This window comes from Triticum dicoccoides, chromosome 1A, assembly GCF_002162155.2.
Source record: "Triticum dicoccoides isolate Atlit2015 ecotype Zavitan chromosome 1A, WEW_v2.0, whole genome shotgun sequence".
In the NCBI taxonomy this organism is placed as follows: domain Eukaryota; kingdom Viridiplantae; phylum Streptophyta; class Magnoliopsida; order Poales; family Poaceae; genus Triticum; species Triticum dicoccoides.
Genome location: NC_041380.1, coordinates 322957637 through 322976245, shown reverse-complemented (window position 1 = coordinate 322976245; position 18609 = coordinate 322957637).

Sequence of the window (18609 nt, the reverse complement as noted above, 5' to 3'; positions counted from 1 at the left end):
ACGCATTTCAAACCATGTCCGGTTTTTTAACTTTTAACTTAAATTTGAACATAAGAAAACATAAAAAAAACTTAGACTTATAGTTACATAACCCAAATTCAGTCCAAAAGTACTCCCGGCAGTCCATTAAACATTAAGTAAAACTAAAAAGAAAATAATAAAAAAACTTAGATCGGTTGTAGCCGCCGCCGCTGTCATTCAGGCTGTCCACCGTTACCCTACTCCTCCTCGTCATCCTTGGTAAGGTCGATGAACGGCGAGGGCTGCCATGGGTGCGCAGTGGCGCCTGGGGTGGTGCAAGCAAGGCATGTGGCTGGTCACAGGATGGTGACGAAGGTTCGGCACACACCCAAGAGGCTGGTGCAGAAACCAGCTTCAGTGTGCAGGGCAACGTGAACGTCCAGCTCTAGGACTGCCCCACCAATGCACATAAGAAAACATAAAAAAACTTAGACTTATAGTTACATAACCCAAATTCAGTCCAAAAGTACTCCCGAGAGGCTGGTGCAGAAACCAGCTTCAGTGTGCAGGGCAACGTGAACGTCCAGCTCTAGGACTGCCCCACCAATGCCGGATCCCAGGTCACAACTGTTAGGACCAAGAGTATATCGATCGGGAGGTGAATGGGCGATTCAAAATTTCTTGTGAAACTCTGAACGGAATCAATCCATCGCAGCGGATAAGAATGAATGGATCCTTGGACAAAGCAATGACAGAGCTTCGATAAAATAGATACATCGAAATAAAACTAAGCAAATCTTTCGAAGGAAGATGCTATAATCGTAAGAGGGTAGTATCTGTTTTTACGATCATAATGACAATACAGTAGGCAAGCAAATGTAACAGCCTGGTATTGTTAACAATGGAAATGCGAGTGATAGAAAATAACAAGTAGCGAGAGTGAAATGATGTACAGACAAAGATGGACTTAATGAGTGGAATGATAAACACGAAAAGATAAGTCAGGCAGATAGTGCTATGCAGAGTGAAGAAAAATAGCCAAATAATATGGCTATTGTATTGAGCACACAATCATCAAGATAATCCATCACGAAGCACACCGAAATAGCTACTGAAGGAAATGTAGTAGGAAAGGAAGAACCAGAGGGGCTCGATGGCGACAAATGAATTTAATGTTGGGGAACATAGTAATTTCAAAAAAATTCCTACGCACACACAGGATCATGGTGATGCATAGCAACGAGAGGGGAGAGTGTGTCCACGTATCCTCGTAGACCGAATGCGGAAGCGTTAGCACAACGTGGTTGATGTAGTCATACATCTTCACGATTCGACCGATCCAAGTACCGAACGCACGGCACCTCCGAGTTCTGCACACGTTCAACTCGATGACGTCCCGCGAGCTCCGAACCAGCAAAGCTTCACAGAGGAGTTTCGTCAGCACGACAGCGTGATGACGGTGATGATGATGCTACCGACGCAGGGCTTCGCCTAAGTACCGCTACAATATGATCGAGGTGGATTATGATGGAGGGGGCACCGTACGCGGCTTGGAACAATCAACTTGTGTGTCTTTGGGTGCCCCCCGCCCCCGTATATAAAGGAGCAAGGGGGGAGGCCGGCCAGCCTTGGTGCGCCCCAAGGAGAGGAGGAATCCTCTTCCTACTAGGAAGAGGATTCATCCTTTCCTAGTCCAACTAGGAAGAGGGAAGGGGGGAGGAAAGAGAAGGAGAGGGAGAGGGAGAGGGAAAGAGGGGCTGCGCCCCCTTCCCCTAGTCCAATTCGGACTCCTCATGGGAGGGGGCGCGCCACTGTTGGAAATATGCCCTAGAGGCAATAATAAAATGGTTGTTATTATATTTCCTTGTTCATGATAATTGTCTATTATTCATGCTATAATTGTGTTATCCAGAAATCATAATACATGTGTGAATACATAGACCATAACATGTCCCTAGTGAGCCTCTAGTTGACTAGCTCGTTGATCAACAGATAGTCATGGTTTCCTGACTATGGACATTGGATGTCATTGATAACGGGATCACATCATTAGGAGAATGATGTGATGGACAAGACCCAATCCTAAGCATAGCACAAGATCGTGTAGTTCGTTTGCTAGAGCTTTTCCAATGTCAAGTATCATTTCCTTAGACCATGAGATCATGTAACTCCCAGATGCCGTAGGAGTGCTTTGGGTGTACCAAACGTCACAACGTAAGTGGGTGACTATAAAGGTATTGTCGGGACCCCGATTCTAAGTCACGCCGATCTAGCATGTAACACCTCATATCACTTTGCGGCCTCACGCACGGTATTCCCACGGGTGTCGCCTTACCATGGCCCGGGACCGTTTGCGCCTTTTGGCTCACGTATATGATAGTGTCGCTAGCATCCATATGACGGAGATCCCGGGCCGACATGACTAATCGTGAACCCAAAGTGGCACTAACTTACGGGGACAGGCATACATGAATCAACATCGAGCATGTCGGTCAGCAGCGTGCGAATCCGGGCTGTAGCACTGGGCTAACAGGACTCCGGTGAACCGGGCTGTAGCAGGCTAGGCAGGACTCCGGATGTCACCGTGTGATATTTCCCCGAAGGAATAGACACAGGAACGAAGTGAATCACATGCCGGCCAGTCTAAGTGTTCCGGAGCAGTAGTGCTGGGCTAGCAGGACTCCGGGTAAACTGGGCTGTAGCGGACTACCATGGCTCGGTGAAAGCACTAAACTACATTTCCCCATAAGAGAGGCTACCAAGGATAGACAACTAGGTTGTCGGATCCCACACATAGCAATACATGTTACACGTATGCATAACATGCAAGTATGTGCTGTACAACATGGCATAACAACATAACGCAAACTCATATAGATAAAGGCCCAAGAGAGCCACATAGCATTAAATACAAACAGGGGTCACATGACCCATCATTCAGAGCATACAAGCAACGGAAGCATTACATGTCTGAGTACATACAACTACAAAAGAAAAAGGCTAAGAAGCCTGACTATCTACAAGTCCCTCCCAAGGGTACAAGATCGTAGCTGAGGTAACAAGCTACTCGTCGAAGTCCAAGCGGTACTACTAGTGAGACAGATGTCTCACCTGCAAAACATAAATAAAGCAAACGTGAGTACAAAGGTACTCAACAAGACTTACATCAGATCCTATCATACATGCATTTGTATCAAGAAGGTAATGTAGGGTTTAGTTGCAGCAAGCCAGCTTTGACTCAGTGGCTATCCTGTTCTACGACAACGAGAAACTTCTTTGAGGTGAGGCAGCACACACGAGTCCACTAATCACGACATCAATACACTACTATGGGTTCACCCTCGTCTTCTTACGAGAAAGCCATCCATAGCACTCACACTTGTCTTGAGAATTTTAGAGTATCCACTTCAAGTTGTCTATGTACCACGTAAGCATCCAAGAAGTCCATAACCGCGGACACGACTATTCGAATAGATTATGATAACCCTGCAGGGGTGTACTTCTTCACACACGCTGTCACCACTTATCACCATGTACACGTCATGTACCTCGGCAACCTTCAAGCGGAAGCCTGGCGAGGGTGTCGGCCACGACCTGACTAACCACACAAGTCTCTCATTGTAACGCCCTCGATGCGACTATATCTCCCACGTGTCGAAGCACGACTTAGAGGCATAACCGCATTGAAAGCAATGTCGCAAGTGAGGTAATCTTCACACAACCCATGTAATACATAAGGGAAAAATACATAGTTGGCTTACAATCGCCACTTCACACAATTACATGAATAAAAGCATTACAACAACCAAATACAATCAAGGTCCGACTATGGAACCAAAATAAAGAGCAACCCCAAATGCGACAAGGTCCCCCGATCGACCCCAACTGGGCTCCACTACTGATCAACTAGCACGAAACAACACGAAGGACAAGATATTAATGGAGCTCCTCCTTGAGCTTGGTTGTGTCACCTGCTCGGTTACATCGGCACCTGCAAACTGGTTTTGGAAGTAACTGTGAGCCACAGGGACTCAGCAATCTCACACCCTCGCGATCAAGACTATTTAAGCTTATGGGTAAGGTAAAGGTATGAGGTGGAGCTGCAGCAAGCGACTAGCATATTTGGTGGCTAACAACGCAAATGAGAGCGAGAAGAGAAGGCAAAAGCACGGTCGAGAATCTATGATCAAGAAGTGATCCTAGAGCAACCTACGTCAAGCATAACTCCAACACCGTGTTCACTTCCCGGACCCCGCCGAGAAGAGACCATCACGGTTACACACACGATTGATGTGTTTTAATTAAGATCAACTTCAGGTTTTCTACAACCGGACATTAACAAATTCCCATCTACCCATAACCGCGGGCACGACTTTTGAAAGTTCAAATCCCTGCAGGGGTGTCCCAACTTAGCCCATCACAAGCTCTCACGGTCAACGAAGGATATTCCTTCTCCCAAGACATTCCAATTATACTCGGCATCCAGGTTACAAGACATTTCGACAATGGTAAAAGAAGTCCAGCAACACCGCCCGAATGTGCCGACAAATCCCGATAGGAGCTGCACATATCTCGTTCTCAGGGCACACTCAGATGAGCTCTCCATACAACTAAAACCAAACCTCGAGTTTTCCCGAGGGGGCGCTGCATAGGGCTCTAGTTTGGACCAACACTCAGAGGAGCACTGCCCCGGGGGGGGGGGTAAATAATGATGACCCTCAGGAGCCGCGTAAGGAACGCAAAATCCGGGAACATAACACCGATATGACGGAAACTAGGGCGGCAAGAGTGGAACAAAAACTAGGCATAAGGCCGAGCCTTCCACCCTTTACCAAGTATATAGATGCATTAATTAAATAAGATATATTATGATATCCCAACAAAATATCCATGTTCCAACATGGAACAAGCTCCAATCTTCACCTGCAACTAACAACGCTATAAGAGGGGCTGAGCAAAGCGGTAACATAGCCAAACAACGGTTTGCTAGGACAAGGTGGGTTAGAGGCTTGGCTCAACAATATGGGAGGCATGATAAGCAAGTGGTAGGTATCGCAGCATAGGCATAGCAAAAGAGCGAGCATCTAGCAAGCAAAGATAGAAGTGATTTCGAGGGTATGGTCATCTTGCCTGAAATCCCGCAAGGAAGAAGAACGAGTCCATGAAGAAGACAAACGGACGTAGTCGAACGGGTCCTCACAAATGTGACGTTACCGGAACCAACCCGAAGAAGCAACACCGGAAAGAAGCACACAACATAGTAAACAACCAACACACGAACATGGTATGATATGCGAGATGCGGTATGTGATGCATATGCATGATTTGTAAAGGAAATGATTGAACTTGGCCTCAACTTGGAAATCCAAGAGTTCCACTAGAAAGGTGAGGTGATTTCAGTTGAAATCGATATAAAGATCACCGGAATCGGATGCACGGTTTGGAAATGGCAAGCAAAACAAATATGGCACCGGTCTGCGATAATCAGCAAGTGACCAACTAAATGCATCCAGATAAATATGCCACAACACTCAAACATGGCAACAAAATACATGGCAGGGATCCACTCAAGATGCTTGACAAAAGATGAACACTAAGCTACGGCTAATTCATCCATTAACAGGTTCAAACAAGCATGGCAAAAGTGCAAAAGATAACAGGTTTCAGACTTAGTGAAATTAACAGAATTCTGGAATTTATCATCAGAAAGCATACTTTAGAGCATGAAAACTACATGCTACAGGAACTTAACATGGCAAAGAAAGGCACGGCATGAAGCTACTCAAAGCACTTAACAAAAGTCCCTTAGTGACCTTGAGCCAAAAGGGATCAGAAAATACAATTGCAAGCATGTGAACATGGCAAAAACATAAACAGATCTCAGACTTAGTGAAAAACTGGAGCATGGCAAAACAGTTAACGAGTATGCATGTTTACGCCCTCGGTGCACTCACTACAGAGCATGGCATGACAAACTAAGCATACACCCATCAAGAATACATGGCATAGAAGCTAGACATGGCAAGAACAATAACATAGCATGCACGGATCAATAGCAACAACCTCGGCAAAATCGCTAAACATGTTAACAATCTGCCAGGAACATTTTATAGAAAAAGTAGAGCTCGATTGACTCAAGGTAGGGTGCTCCATAAATGCAAACAAAGACATGGATGGATAGAGCACCACAATGTTAACAAAACATCCTTACTGGTCATCCTCAAAAGAGGCACGGATCACTAGGAAACAACATGAACATATGACATAACGACAAAATCAGGACAAGGACTTAGTGAAATTCTAAGTCCCTGAAATCAACATTACCGATTACGCTACTTTGCAAGCTTGTGCTAGTCACCACAAACATCAGAAAAATACATGACAAGCACCTCTGTAAAGATGGCATGGCATATAATAAAACACATGTAGAGCTCAGGGTCATAGCATGCACACATTAATCATGGCAAAAATGACAAAATGCCATTTGCTGAAACAGATCTGCAACTTTCCTCACATAGCCCTCTCCCAACAGCATTTCGGGCATCAATATGAGCTCAACTGAAAATGATGCAATGAGATGAAATGATTTACTCGTTGAGACGAACATTTTGATATGCTACACGCTCAAATCGGAGCTACGCTGAGGGAGTTATGACATGATGAAAAAGCCTAAAAATAACATCAGATCTGAGGACTTAGTGGAAAATTACCCTCCGGAAAAGTCAACTCGGGACGGAGGGAACCGGGAAGCAGACGCACGTTTGTATGGGGCACCCGGTGGATCTCATCCACCCGGGGTGGATCTGGGACAGGGCGGCGGCTGACGTCGGCGAGGACGCCGGAGGCCGAGGCGGCGACGCGCGGCAACCGAGGCGGCGGGGCGCGGTGGTCCGGCGAGAGGCGCAGATGTGGGCGGGGATGGCGAAGAAAATGGTGGCGCGGGGCAGAGCTCCGGCGAGAAGAACGGGAGGCGCGGCGGCAAAGCTCCGGTGACTAAGGTGGCGGTGGGGCGGCGCCCGGCGACGAGGCGCGGTGGCGCCGGACGGGCGGTGCGGTGGCCGGTGCATGGCGACGGCGGCGGGGCGAATCGGCGGCGAGCGCGGCGACGAGGAGAGGCAGGCGCGGGGGCGAAGCTCCTTGGGCGGCAGCGGCGACCGGGGCCGCGCGGTGGTGGGAGGAGAGAGAGGGTGAGGTGGCGCGATCCGATTTGCTGTGGCCAACGGCGTTGGTGATGTGGCACGCTGCCATTGGTCGGAGTGAGGTGGCCGGGCGGGGTGGACATTGTCCAGCGCGGGACGAAATGTTCGGCGGCGCGCGGAGGAGGTTAGGGTTTCGTCTGCGCGAAAAAATCCGAGAGGCACACATATTTATAGGTAGAGGGAGCTAGGAGTGTCCAAATGAGGTGCGGTTTTCGGCCACGCGATTGTGATCGAACGCTCTAGATGATAGAAGGGGTTTAGGTGGGTTTTGGGCCACTTTGGAGGGGTGTTGGGCTGCAACACTCACGAGGCCTTTTCGGTCCCTCGGTTAACCGTTGGAGTATCAAACGAAGTTCAAATGGCACGAAACTTGACAGGCGGTCTACCGGTAGTAAACCAAGGCCGCATGACAAGTCTCGGTCCAATCCGAAAATGTTTAACACCCGCACACGAAAAGAGGTAGAAAGGAACACCGGGTGACATAGGAACACCGGATTGCAAAACGGACAACGGGGAAAATGCTCGGATGCATGAGACGAACATGTATGCAAATGAAATGCACATGATGACATGATATGCAATGCATGACACGCAAGCAATGACAAGGTAACAACAGCGAATAACTGGAGGACACCTGGCATATCGGTCACGGGGCGTTACAACACTCCACCACTACGAGAGGATCTCGTCCCGAGATCTAGAATGGCACCGGAGGGAAAAACGGAAGAGAAAGAGAAGATGTAAACTAAGTTGCTCCTTTGACAAACGAGTGAAACCAAAGAACCTTGAAAAGGTTAAGCCATTTCGAGAAAAGAATACAACGGAGATAAATGAAGTTGAAAGCACTCCGTTAGCAAAGAGGAACAAGGAAGAACAACTTTGGGAAGCACTCCGATTGAGAAGGGATGCAAGGCTTGATAAGGCGAAAAGAACTTGAGCAAAAAGGACAGAACACTCCGGTTAAATGGATAAGCAAAAGAAAGAAGCATGATCTTGACAAAACAGAATGATGGGTTGAAAAGAGCAACATCGCAATGCCTTTGAAACAAAAGTAAGAATGGAATGAACGAAGGGAAACAAGATCTTGGGAGAGCACACTTACAACAAATGCTAGAACGGAGTTTTTGGAAAACCAACAACGAAAAGAAAAGATAGGCTTATAGTGGGCTTATGGAGAACATCTCAAAACTACGAGGTGAAGTTCCGCCACTAACGAGAAACAAAGGATTTGGATTGATATGAACAAGGAGACGAGAAACTTATCTCACCGGTACGATAAATGAAGAACTTGGATCATTTATAAGCACCACAAATAGCAACATCCTTACGGAAAGCTTTAGGTGAAATATAACCCAAGGTAATTCCAATGAAGAGATGGATGGATTTATGATACCTCATTCTTGACAACATGTGAATCATGAGGCATGAACTCAAATTATCAAGAATGGCATAATACCACCTCGAATGATACGGTTGAAAGAATTGCACTTTAAAAATGCAAGATAAAGAATACTTGAGCTCCTCTAAGAAGAATCTCGATGAACACTTCGAGAAAGAATTAAATCCTTGGTGAACCATCTTGTAGAGCCTTCATGAGAACTCCGGTAAACAAAGGAATGATTAAACGGAAGGAAAGAGAAGTTGAAAACACAAGGTGAATCCTTGTAATGATTAGATGGGTCTTCGCGACGAGATAAAACGGAAAACCTCGGACCTCTGGAAAATAAAAATGAAACAATTAAAATAGAGAATTTGAAGAACCTCCGGAATAAGGGATTAATCACTTCGATGAAACAAGAATAAGAATTACATTCTGCTTATCCTTCACCAATTTAAATTGATGACAAGCAACGGATCACATACGACTTATTCTCGTAGAAAGGATTTAGATAGATATAGCGCAAACTTAATGAACCACCGGTAGGATTGAAACAACGAATGAATTGATATGATAAGGAAGGAAGAGAAATCTTAAACGAACCACGGTAAGAATTGAAAATGAACGAAGAGAAGATAAAGAAACACCTGGAAGAATTATAAAATGAACGAAGATGCTTGAGAGGATTTAGATACATGAGAACGAAGAGATCATGAGCCGATTAGAGATCACTTGAACGAAGCACCGGTAAGATTGGAGAATGATAACTGAAAGCAGAGAATGAATAAACCTGAATTGATGGACTCCAGATAGGTGAAAGGAATTCTCACAATCAAAACAATTATGAGAGGATGGCCTTGAACTAGAACCACGAATCTTGAAGAGAATGGAGCAAGATTAAGAGAAAATCTTCTTCGGCCTTCCAAATCTGAGAATTATGACGAGAAACACCACCATGTATTGTTGAGATACTCCGGAAGAATCAAAAGCGAAGAGGTTGAGCCAACTATGAAAAGAATTTGAAAAATCTTGGAGAAAGACATTTGACTGATGATAAATCATTCTTACGTCAAACTTCGAAAAGAAAATTTGGGGATAGCTCCGGGAAAATAAGAAGAGTCAGGTAAGATCCTGGCAAAAGACCTGTGGGTTAGGGTCCACTAAAAAGAAACACCGTTGTTGATTTAAAAGAGAGGTTGCACCGGTTGAATTAGATGGCTAGAATGAGATAACAATCTCGAAATAGGTTGGACGGATCTTGAATGAAAAGACGAGTCTTCTGAGATATCTTCAGCACTCCCGAACAAATGAATAGCAAGAAATGAATGATTATGAGGTACACCGGCATGAAAGAAACATTTGAAACGAGTAAAGGATATGGTCAACACCAAAAACTTGAATTCGACCCATCAGAAAAGAAAAGGAACAAATAATGATGAACTAGAAGCTCCGTTAGAATCTTCATGAGAATCACCGGATAAGAAAATTGACGGAAAAAGAATGAAGAGTCCTCGCATCAATAAGATGGATACTTGATTAAGAAATCTGAATCCTTGGAGAAAACAAGGGAGGGAGGGTGGGAAAAACAAAGGCAACTTGGAGACGACTGAAACAAACACTGTTGAGAAGAACTGAGAATTGATATTGCTAATGTTGAAATGATCGGATCCACTTAAAGAGAGAGACACCGGTTGAAAAGGAGTGATATGACAATCTCGATTATCGAGAAGGATTAGTATTCACATCGGAGTATGAGAACACCGGTTCGGAAAGGTATGGAATCAACACTTGACTTCGAAGCAACTCGAATACCACAACTCAAAACAAAACAAAGGATTGGCTTGCGGAATAAGCCGGAACAAACATATGATAGAGATCTCGTCCGAAATTTTCGTGGTGGGGCCTACACGGGCTCGATCATACAACAACATCATGTACAAGGCAGTGCACATGACATACGAAGCGTCCCCGAGTCAGCATAGCCAAGGACTCTTTAAGACACAACGAGACCACTGTAAAACCGACCGTGAATAGGTGGACCACTAGACGTCAAACCCCAATTTCATATCATACATCCATCGGAAAGGTATCCTAAGAGCTACTTGAATTCCCACTTATAAACGTCCGTTATACGAGTTATGGCAACGGATGTATGATATGACCAATTTAAGTACTGGGGTGGGAGTTCAGGAGTATTGCCATAACTCGTATAACGGATGCTTTTCGAAGGTCCAATCCGAAAACGTTTAACACCCGCACACGAAAAGAGGTAGAAAGGAACACCGGGTGACATAGGAACACCGGATTGCAAAACGTACAACGGGGAAAATGCTCGGATGCATGAGACGAACATGTATGCAAATGAAATGCACATGATGACATGATATGCAATGCATGACACGCAAGCAATGACAAGGAAACAACAGTGAATAACTGGAGGACACCTGGCACATCGGTCACGGGGTGTTACACTCATCCTGGTTCATCGCCTATTCGGGTTCCATCCACAAGGAGATCCGGCCGGGATGTCGTTCACGTCCCCAAACGATGTGAGCAGGGTTCCCAAGCCCACCATCCGGGTGCCACTTGGTACACCGTGCCACTGTGCCTACTCTGTCCCAAGCCCACCTGGCAGGGTGCCACTTGGTAGACTACTAACACTACCTACAAACACCAGAAACTAGTTGCGACTCCTGGACAGAGATCAAGTTGGTTAATAAGTCGAGAGGGGTCGAGTTACCGGAACCCAATGTGTGGTAGTATCGAGTCATTGGACAACATACATAGAACTCAGTGCTTAAGGACGGTTCTAGTGAGACAACCCACCATGTACTCCTACATGGCCCCTCACCGCTACCTTTACCAAATCATGTTCACACACTTTACTCTCAGCATCAGAACATAGAACACTGCACTCCAATTCATTCCCAATGAATCAGACCTGACACACTCTAAGCAATAGCAAGCATGGCATGGTAGGAACACAACAATGGATTCAATCAACTCCTACACATGCTAGTGGGTTTCAACTAGTTACTGTGGCAATGACAGGTCATGCAGAGGAATGGGTTCAACTACCGCAGCACAAAGTAGCAGTTGAATCGTTGTTGTCCTAATGCAATAAATGAGAGCAGGAGCGAGAGAGTAGGATTGTATCGGAATGAACAAGGGGGTTTGCTTGCCTGGTAGATCAACAGGGGGCACTGCTCCTCAGATAGGTACTCTGGAGCACTCTCTGGAGCAGGACCTATCGAGAAGGAATGGTGCTGGCAATCAATACACAATCATATGCAACATTATGATGCATGAACATGGCATGAGTATGTGATGTGTTTTGAGCGAATGCATTTAGCATTCTATTTGGAAGAGGTCCATTTGAACCAAAGGTTCAAATGCAACTCTAAATTAAGTCCCTTTAAATGCCATAAGTGTGTTTTCATATATACAGCATGTATAGGTTGGTTTGTCATGCATGAAAATGGTACAGATGGATAGATTGAATTTTTCTGATCATTTTTCATATATAACTTATTTCAATCTGAGCTATGGTTGAATTTCTATGAATTTTTGAAGTTTATATCATTTTCTGGAATTTCCTGATTTAATTTAAAACCAGAAAAGAAATAACTGCGTCATGCTTGCGTCATCAAGTCAACAACGCTGACTGGGGTCAAACCTGACTTGTGGGCTCCACACGTCAGTGTAACAGGTTAAGCAGGGGGTTAGTTTATCCTAATTATAGGGTTAGTGGTGCTAGGGCCCACTGTGAGTGTCAGGTTTAGTTAAATGGTGATTAGTCTTAAGCTAATCACCTGACCCATGGGGCCCACCTAACAGGCCGGCGAGGTTAAAGGGTCAAATCCCACCGGCGTTTAGCCGCTGGCGAGGCCAAACGCGGCGGAAGGGCTCGGGATTGCGTCTCCGGCGACCAAATGGGCCACGGAGACCATCTCTGAGGAGCTAGTGCTCGCGCGCATCCACTGGTGCCCTCCGTTTCACCGGAGACGGCCTAAATTGACGGCGGCGACCACTTGGGCGGCGGCCGGAGTTCGGCAGGGAGGGGAGAAGGGGCTACGGTGCACGGCAGGAGCAACATGTGAGGGTTTTGGGGTCCTGGCGTTGCACTGAGCACGGTAGTGTGCTCGGTCGTGGCCCTAGGTGACAGTGGCCATGACGGCGACATGAACAGCGGCGAAGAGCTCTCGGCTCTGATGACATCGTTGTTAGAGGAAGGAATCGAGCTAGGGGAGAGGGGGGATCGATGCAGTGGCTCACAGAGGATCCGACGGAGGCGTCAGCGAGCTCGGGGGAGGTCTGACGCGGGCAGAACGGCGACGGCAATCTCGAGCGGCCGGAGGTGAAGATGCCGGCGGAGGCAGCTCCACAAGGCATCCGGCGACGCGTGGCTTGAATGAGAGGTGGTAGGCGACGTGGCGGAGCTCGTGGACTCATCAGAGGGGCGAGGGAACGACGGAGAGCGTGTCGGCGGTGAGCTACGGCGACGGCAGCGCTTCGGCTATAATGGGAGAGGCGACAGAGGCGGAAAGGAGGACAGGAGAGAGTGAGACAGGCCTGGGGGGGTCACGTGGCGATGTTCGGGACGGCCAGGGCATTCGAGGGAGAGGCCAGGCAGGCAGGTGGCGTGGCGCCCATGCGTGCGGGCGGCGAGCGCGTGCCTCTCGTCCTCCTGGTGCCAGGAGGACGACGTCTGGCATCGACAGAAGGTGGGCTGGGCCAGCCTGCTGGGTCTGAGCAGATGGGCCGCCAGGTTAGTTGGCCCAGGTACGTGTTTTCCCATTTTTGTTTTCTTTTCTATTTTCTGACATTTGTTTCTGATTTAGTAAAAATACTAAATCATTTTATTTACTTATGCCAATTTTTACAGGGGCTAGTGGTATTATTCAAGAGCTCCTCAACTACTGGCATAATTTTTGGACAATATTATATATATAATAATATATATCCAAAGCAAATAAGTGCTGCATTAATTCCAAATGCCCAAAATAAATACTTATGAGCTCCTGAAAATGTTGGTTTGATTTTTATCTCTGTCCAATATTTTCAGAGAGCAACATGAGCATTTTCTTAGACCTTTTTGGAGAAATTTTTTTATTTGGGTCATTTCCAGAATGATTCTGAGGGTTTCACAAATCCCCATTTCAAATTTCAATGAAATTTAAACATGATGCAAACATGAAGGCTAGCCTAGGTCATACCAGAACTAGGGATGTGACAACTCGCCCCCACTTGAAAAAATCTCGTCCCGAGATTCAGGAGTTGGCGGAAAAAAGTGGGGTACTCCAGTCGAAGACGATCTTCACGCTCCTAAGTAGCTTCTCTCTCAGAATGATGAGACCACTGAACCTTGAGAAACTTGATGTTATGACGTCAAGTGACACGCTCTGCTTGATCGAGAATGCGGACGGGGTACTCTCGATAAGTGAGGTTATCTTGGAGATCAAGCGTTTCGTGGTCCACTACGCGGATGGGATCCGAGAAGCAACGCCTGAGTTGGGAGACGTGGAAGACATCATGTACTCGAGAAAGATGTGGGGGTAGTTCCAACTGGTAGGCAACCTCTCCTCGTTTAGCGAGAATGTGAAAAGGACCAATGTAACGAGGAGCCAACTTGCCCTTGATACCGAAACGATGGGTACCCTTTAAAGGGGTAACCCGAAGGTAAGCCTTGTCGCCAACTTCATAAGCCACTTCCTTATGACTGCGGTCATACTGGCTCTTTTGACGAGATTGGGCTGTTTTCAAATTCTCACGAATGATGCGAACTTGCTCTTTTGCCTCCTGGATCATATCCCGTCCAAATAATTGTCTTTCACCGGTTTCTGACCAGTTCAAAGGTGTTCGACATCTTCGTCCATACAGAACCTCAAAAGGAGCTTTCTTGAGGCTGGATTGGTAGCTGTTGTTATAAGCAAACTCGGCGAAGGGAAGACACTTCTCCCAATCCATACCGAATGAGATAACACAAGCTCTAAGCATGTCTTCGAGAATTTGGTTGACCCTTTCCACCTGACCACTTGATTGAAGGTGGAAAGCGGTACTGAAGGAAAGATGGGTGCCCATGGTAGTTTGGAAACTCTCCCAGAAATGAGAGGCGAAAAGACTACCACGGTCTGAATTGATCTCTAGTGGAACACCATGAAGTGACACTATTCGAGGAATATATAAGTCAGCGAGCTGACTAGCAGTGATACTCTCTCGAACAGGTAGGAAGTGAGCCACTTTGGAAAGACGATCAATGACTACGAAGATAGCATTATTCCCTTTCTTGGTCCTGGGAAAGCCGGTGATGAAGTCCATACCAACTTTATCCCATTTCCATTCAGGAATAGCTAAAGGCTGAAGGGTGCCAGCAGGCCTTTGATTCTCTGCCTTAACGCGACGACAAACGTCGCAGTTAGCAATAAACTGAGCAATTTCTCTCTTCATCCTTGTCCACCAGAACCTCTGGCGCAGGTCCTGATACATCTTAGTACTACTGGGATGAATCGTGAGAGGAGATTCATGGGCCTCCTTAAGGATTAGTTGCCGAAGATGCTGCTTCTTGGGGACCACCAGGCGATTCCCGAAGAAAACAACACCTCGATCATCTATAGAGAAACTACCAGCAATGCCCTTGGCAATGTTTCTCTTGATCCGGGTAATCCCCGTATCATGCTTCTGGGCTTCTATGATATGATCCACAAGAGTAGGTTTCGCCACCAAGGTAGAAAGGAATCCATGAGGAGCAATGTGAAGGTTAAGTTTACATAATTCCTCATGGAGAAGTGGTTGGCCCTGCTACAACATGAGATTGTTGCAATAGGACTTATGACTTAGCGCATCAGCCATGACATTTCCCTTGCCTAGGGTGTAGGTAATCCCTAAGTCGTAATCTGAGATCAACTCCAACCAACGTATTTGCCTAAGGTTCAAATATGGTTGGGTGAAGATATACTTGAGACTCTAGTGATCGGTGTAAATCTCGCAACGCTTACCAAGAAGGTAATGTCGCCAGGTCTTAAGTGCATAGACTACGGCTGCAAGCTCTAGATCATGTGTAGGATAATTCTCCTCATGTGGATGCAACTGGTCGAGATGCATAGGCAATCACATGGCGATCTTGCATAAGAATGCAACCTAGTCCCTGTCATGAGGCGTCGCAGTAGATAACAAAGTCTTTAGTGAAATCTGGTGGCACGAGTATGGGAGCAGAAGTCAGGCGTCTTTTCAGTTCCTGAAAACTGTACTCACACTGTGGGGACCACTCAAACTTTTTATCTTTCTTGAGAAGTTCCGTGAGAGGTTTGGCCACTTTGGAGAAGTTCTCGACGAAGCGGCGACAGTAACTGGCTAGGCCAAGGAAACTCCTAACTTGCTTAACCGTTTCAGGCAGAGTCCAATCAAGAACGGCCTGGACTCTCTTGGGATTGATAGCAATGCCCTTACCAGATATCACATGGCCCAGGTAGGTCACTACTAGCAGCCAAAATTCGCACTTGGAGAACTTGGCATAAAGGCGGTGCTCTCTGAGTTTCTCTAACACAAGTCTAAGATGTTCGGCATGTTCTTCCTCGTTCTTCGAGTAAATAAGAATATCATCGAGGTAAACCACGACGAACTTATCTAAGTACTCCATGAAGATCGGGTTCATCAAGCGAGAGAAGGTAGCTGGAGCATTGGTTAGACCGAAGGACATGACGGTGTACTCATACTGGCCATAACGAGTGACAAAAGCCGTCTTAGGAATGTTCCCATTTCTAATCTTGATTTGATGGTAGCCTAACCTCAAATCCATCTTGGAAAAGACTAAGGATCCAGCGAGCTGATCATACAGATCATTAATCATGGGGAGTGGATACTTGTTCTTTATCGTGACCAAATTAATGGGACGATAATCTACTACCATTCGGTCCGTACCATCCTTCTTCTTGACGAAGAGGACGGGCAAGCCCAGGGAGAAGAACTAGGATAGATGAAACCCTTTTGCAAGGATTCATCGAGTTGTTTCTTAAGCTCAGCTAGCTCTAAGGGTGCCATCTTGTAAGGTCTCCTAGAAATTGGGGCGGTTCCTGGGATAAGATCTATGACAAACTCTACATCTCTGTCAGGTGGAATACCTGGCAGTTCCTCTAGAAAGACATCCGGAAAGTCACAGACTACCGGGATATCTTCAAGGTTTGGAAGAGGGCTGGCATTAAGAGAATAGAGTTGGCGCTTTGCAACTCTAGTGGAGACAGTGACTATCTTGCCAGATGGGTGTGTAAGCTGAATAGACCTTGTGTAACAATCAATCTTGGCATAATGAGCTTTCATCCAGTCCATACCCAAGATGATGTTAATATCTGTAGACTTGAGGGCTATAAGTGATGTAAGGAATACAAGTCTGTCAACAAGGATTTCATTACCATGGCTTACACTAGAAGTTTGCCATTTGGATCCAGGAGTTTGAATGACTAGTGGAGAGGGCATATCACAAAATGAAATGTCGTGCAAGTTAGCATAGCTTTCAGAAATGAAGGAGTGAGATGCTCCAGTGTTGAACAAAACCGATGCTGGATGACAATTGACAAGGAGTGTACCAAGAACGACATCCAGATCATCATGAGCGTCTTTAGCTGAGACGTGATGCACACATCCACGTTCAGCGGGAGCTGACTTGACACTGATCATCTTGCGTGATGGCTTACCACGGCCAACGGACTTCTCAGGCTGGGGTGGAGCATAGTTTGTTTGAGAGCAGTCACGTGCATAGTGTCTTGGCTCTCCGCATGTGAAGCAAGTCCCTGAGGTAGGACGTGGACCCGCATTGACAAGTGGTCTACCGATAGGCCTGGGTGGAGCATACGGTTGAGCTGGGTGAGGCGCCACATAAGAAGGCCTCGGTGTATAACTGGGTGGAAGAGCGGAGTTCGGAACCCAAATCCAACGCTTCTACGAACTAGAACCGGAGGAGGAACCCAAATCATGGGTGTGCTTACGAGACTCCTCGTAAGTGAGTTGAGCTGTCTCTGCATTAATGGCCTTGTTCACAAGAGCCTGGAATGTATTGCAGTGATGCAAGTGGAGATCACGACGCAACTTGGGGTTGAGACCCTTCCGGAACCTAGCCTGCTTCTTGGCGTCTGTGGACACCTCTTCTGTAGCATAGCGGGCAAGGTTCTCAAACTCTCTACTGTAAGCATCAACAACCATCTTATCCTGGGTGAAACTACAGAACTCTTCTCTCTTGCGGTCAATGAGAGCCAGAGGAATGTGATGCTCGTGAAAAGCCTCAGTGAAATCTCTCCAGGTGGGTATCTGGCCAGCTGGAAGCATAGCCTCAGTGATCACCGTCGGCACACTACCTCTACATTTACCTACGGGATTAGTTTTGAACCTCAATAATTGTTATTTAGTGCCAGCTTTGAGCATGAACATTGTATCTGGATCTCGTTTAATATGAGATGGCTACTCATTTAAATCCGAGAATAATGGTTGTTCTATTTATATGAGAGATATGTTTTATGGTCATGCCCCGCTGGTCAATGGTTTATTCTTAATGAATCTCGAACGTGATGTTACACATATTCATAGTGTGAATACCAAAAGATGTAAGATTGATAATGATAGTCCCACATATCTGTGGCACTGCCGCCTTGGTCACATCGGTGTCAAACACATGAAGAATCTCCATACAGATGGACTTTTGGAGTCTCTTGATTTCGAATCATTTGACACGTGTGAACTATGCCTCATGGGTAAAATGACCAAGACCCCGTTCTCCGGAACAATGGAGCGAGCAACCAACTTATTGGAAATTATACATACTGATGTGTGCGGTCCAATGAGCGTTGAGGCTCGCGGTGGCTATCATTATGTTCTCACTCTCACTAATGACTTAAGTAGATATGGGTATGTCTATTTGATGAAACACAAGTCTGAGACCTTTGAAAATTTCAAGGAATTTCAGAATGAGGTAGAGAATCAACATGACCGAAAGATAAAATTCTTACGATTAGATCATGGGGGAGAATATTTAAGTCACGAATTTGGTACGCACTTAAGGAAATGTGGAATCATTTCACAACTCAC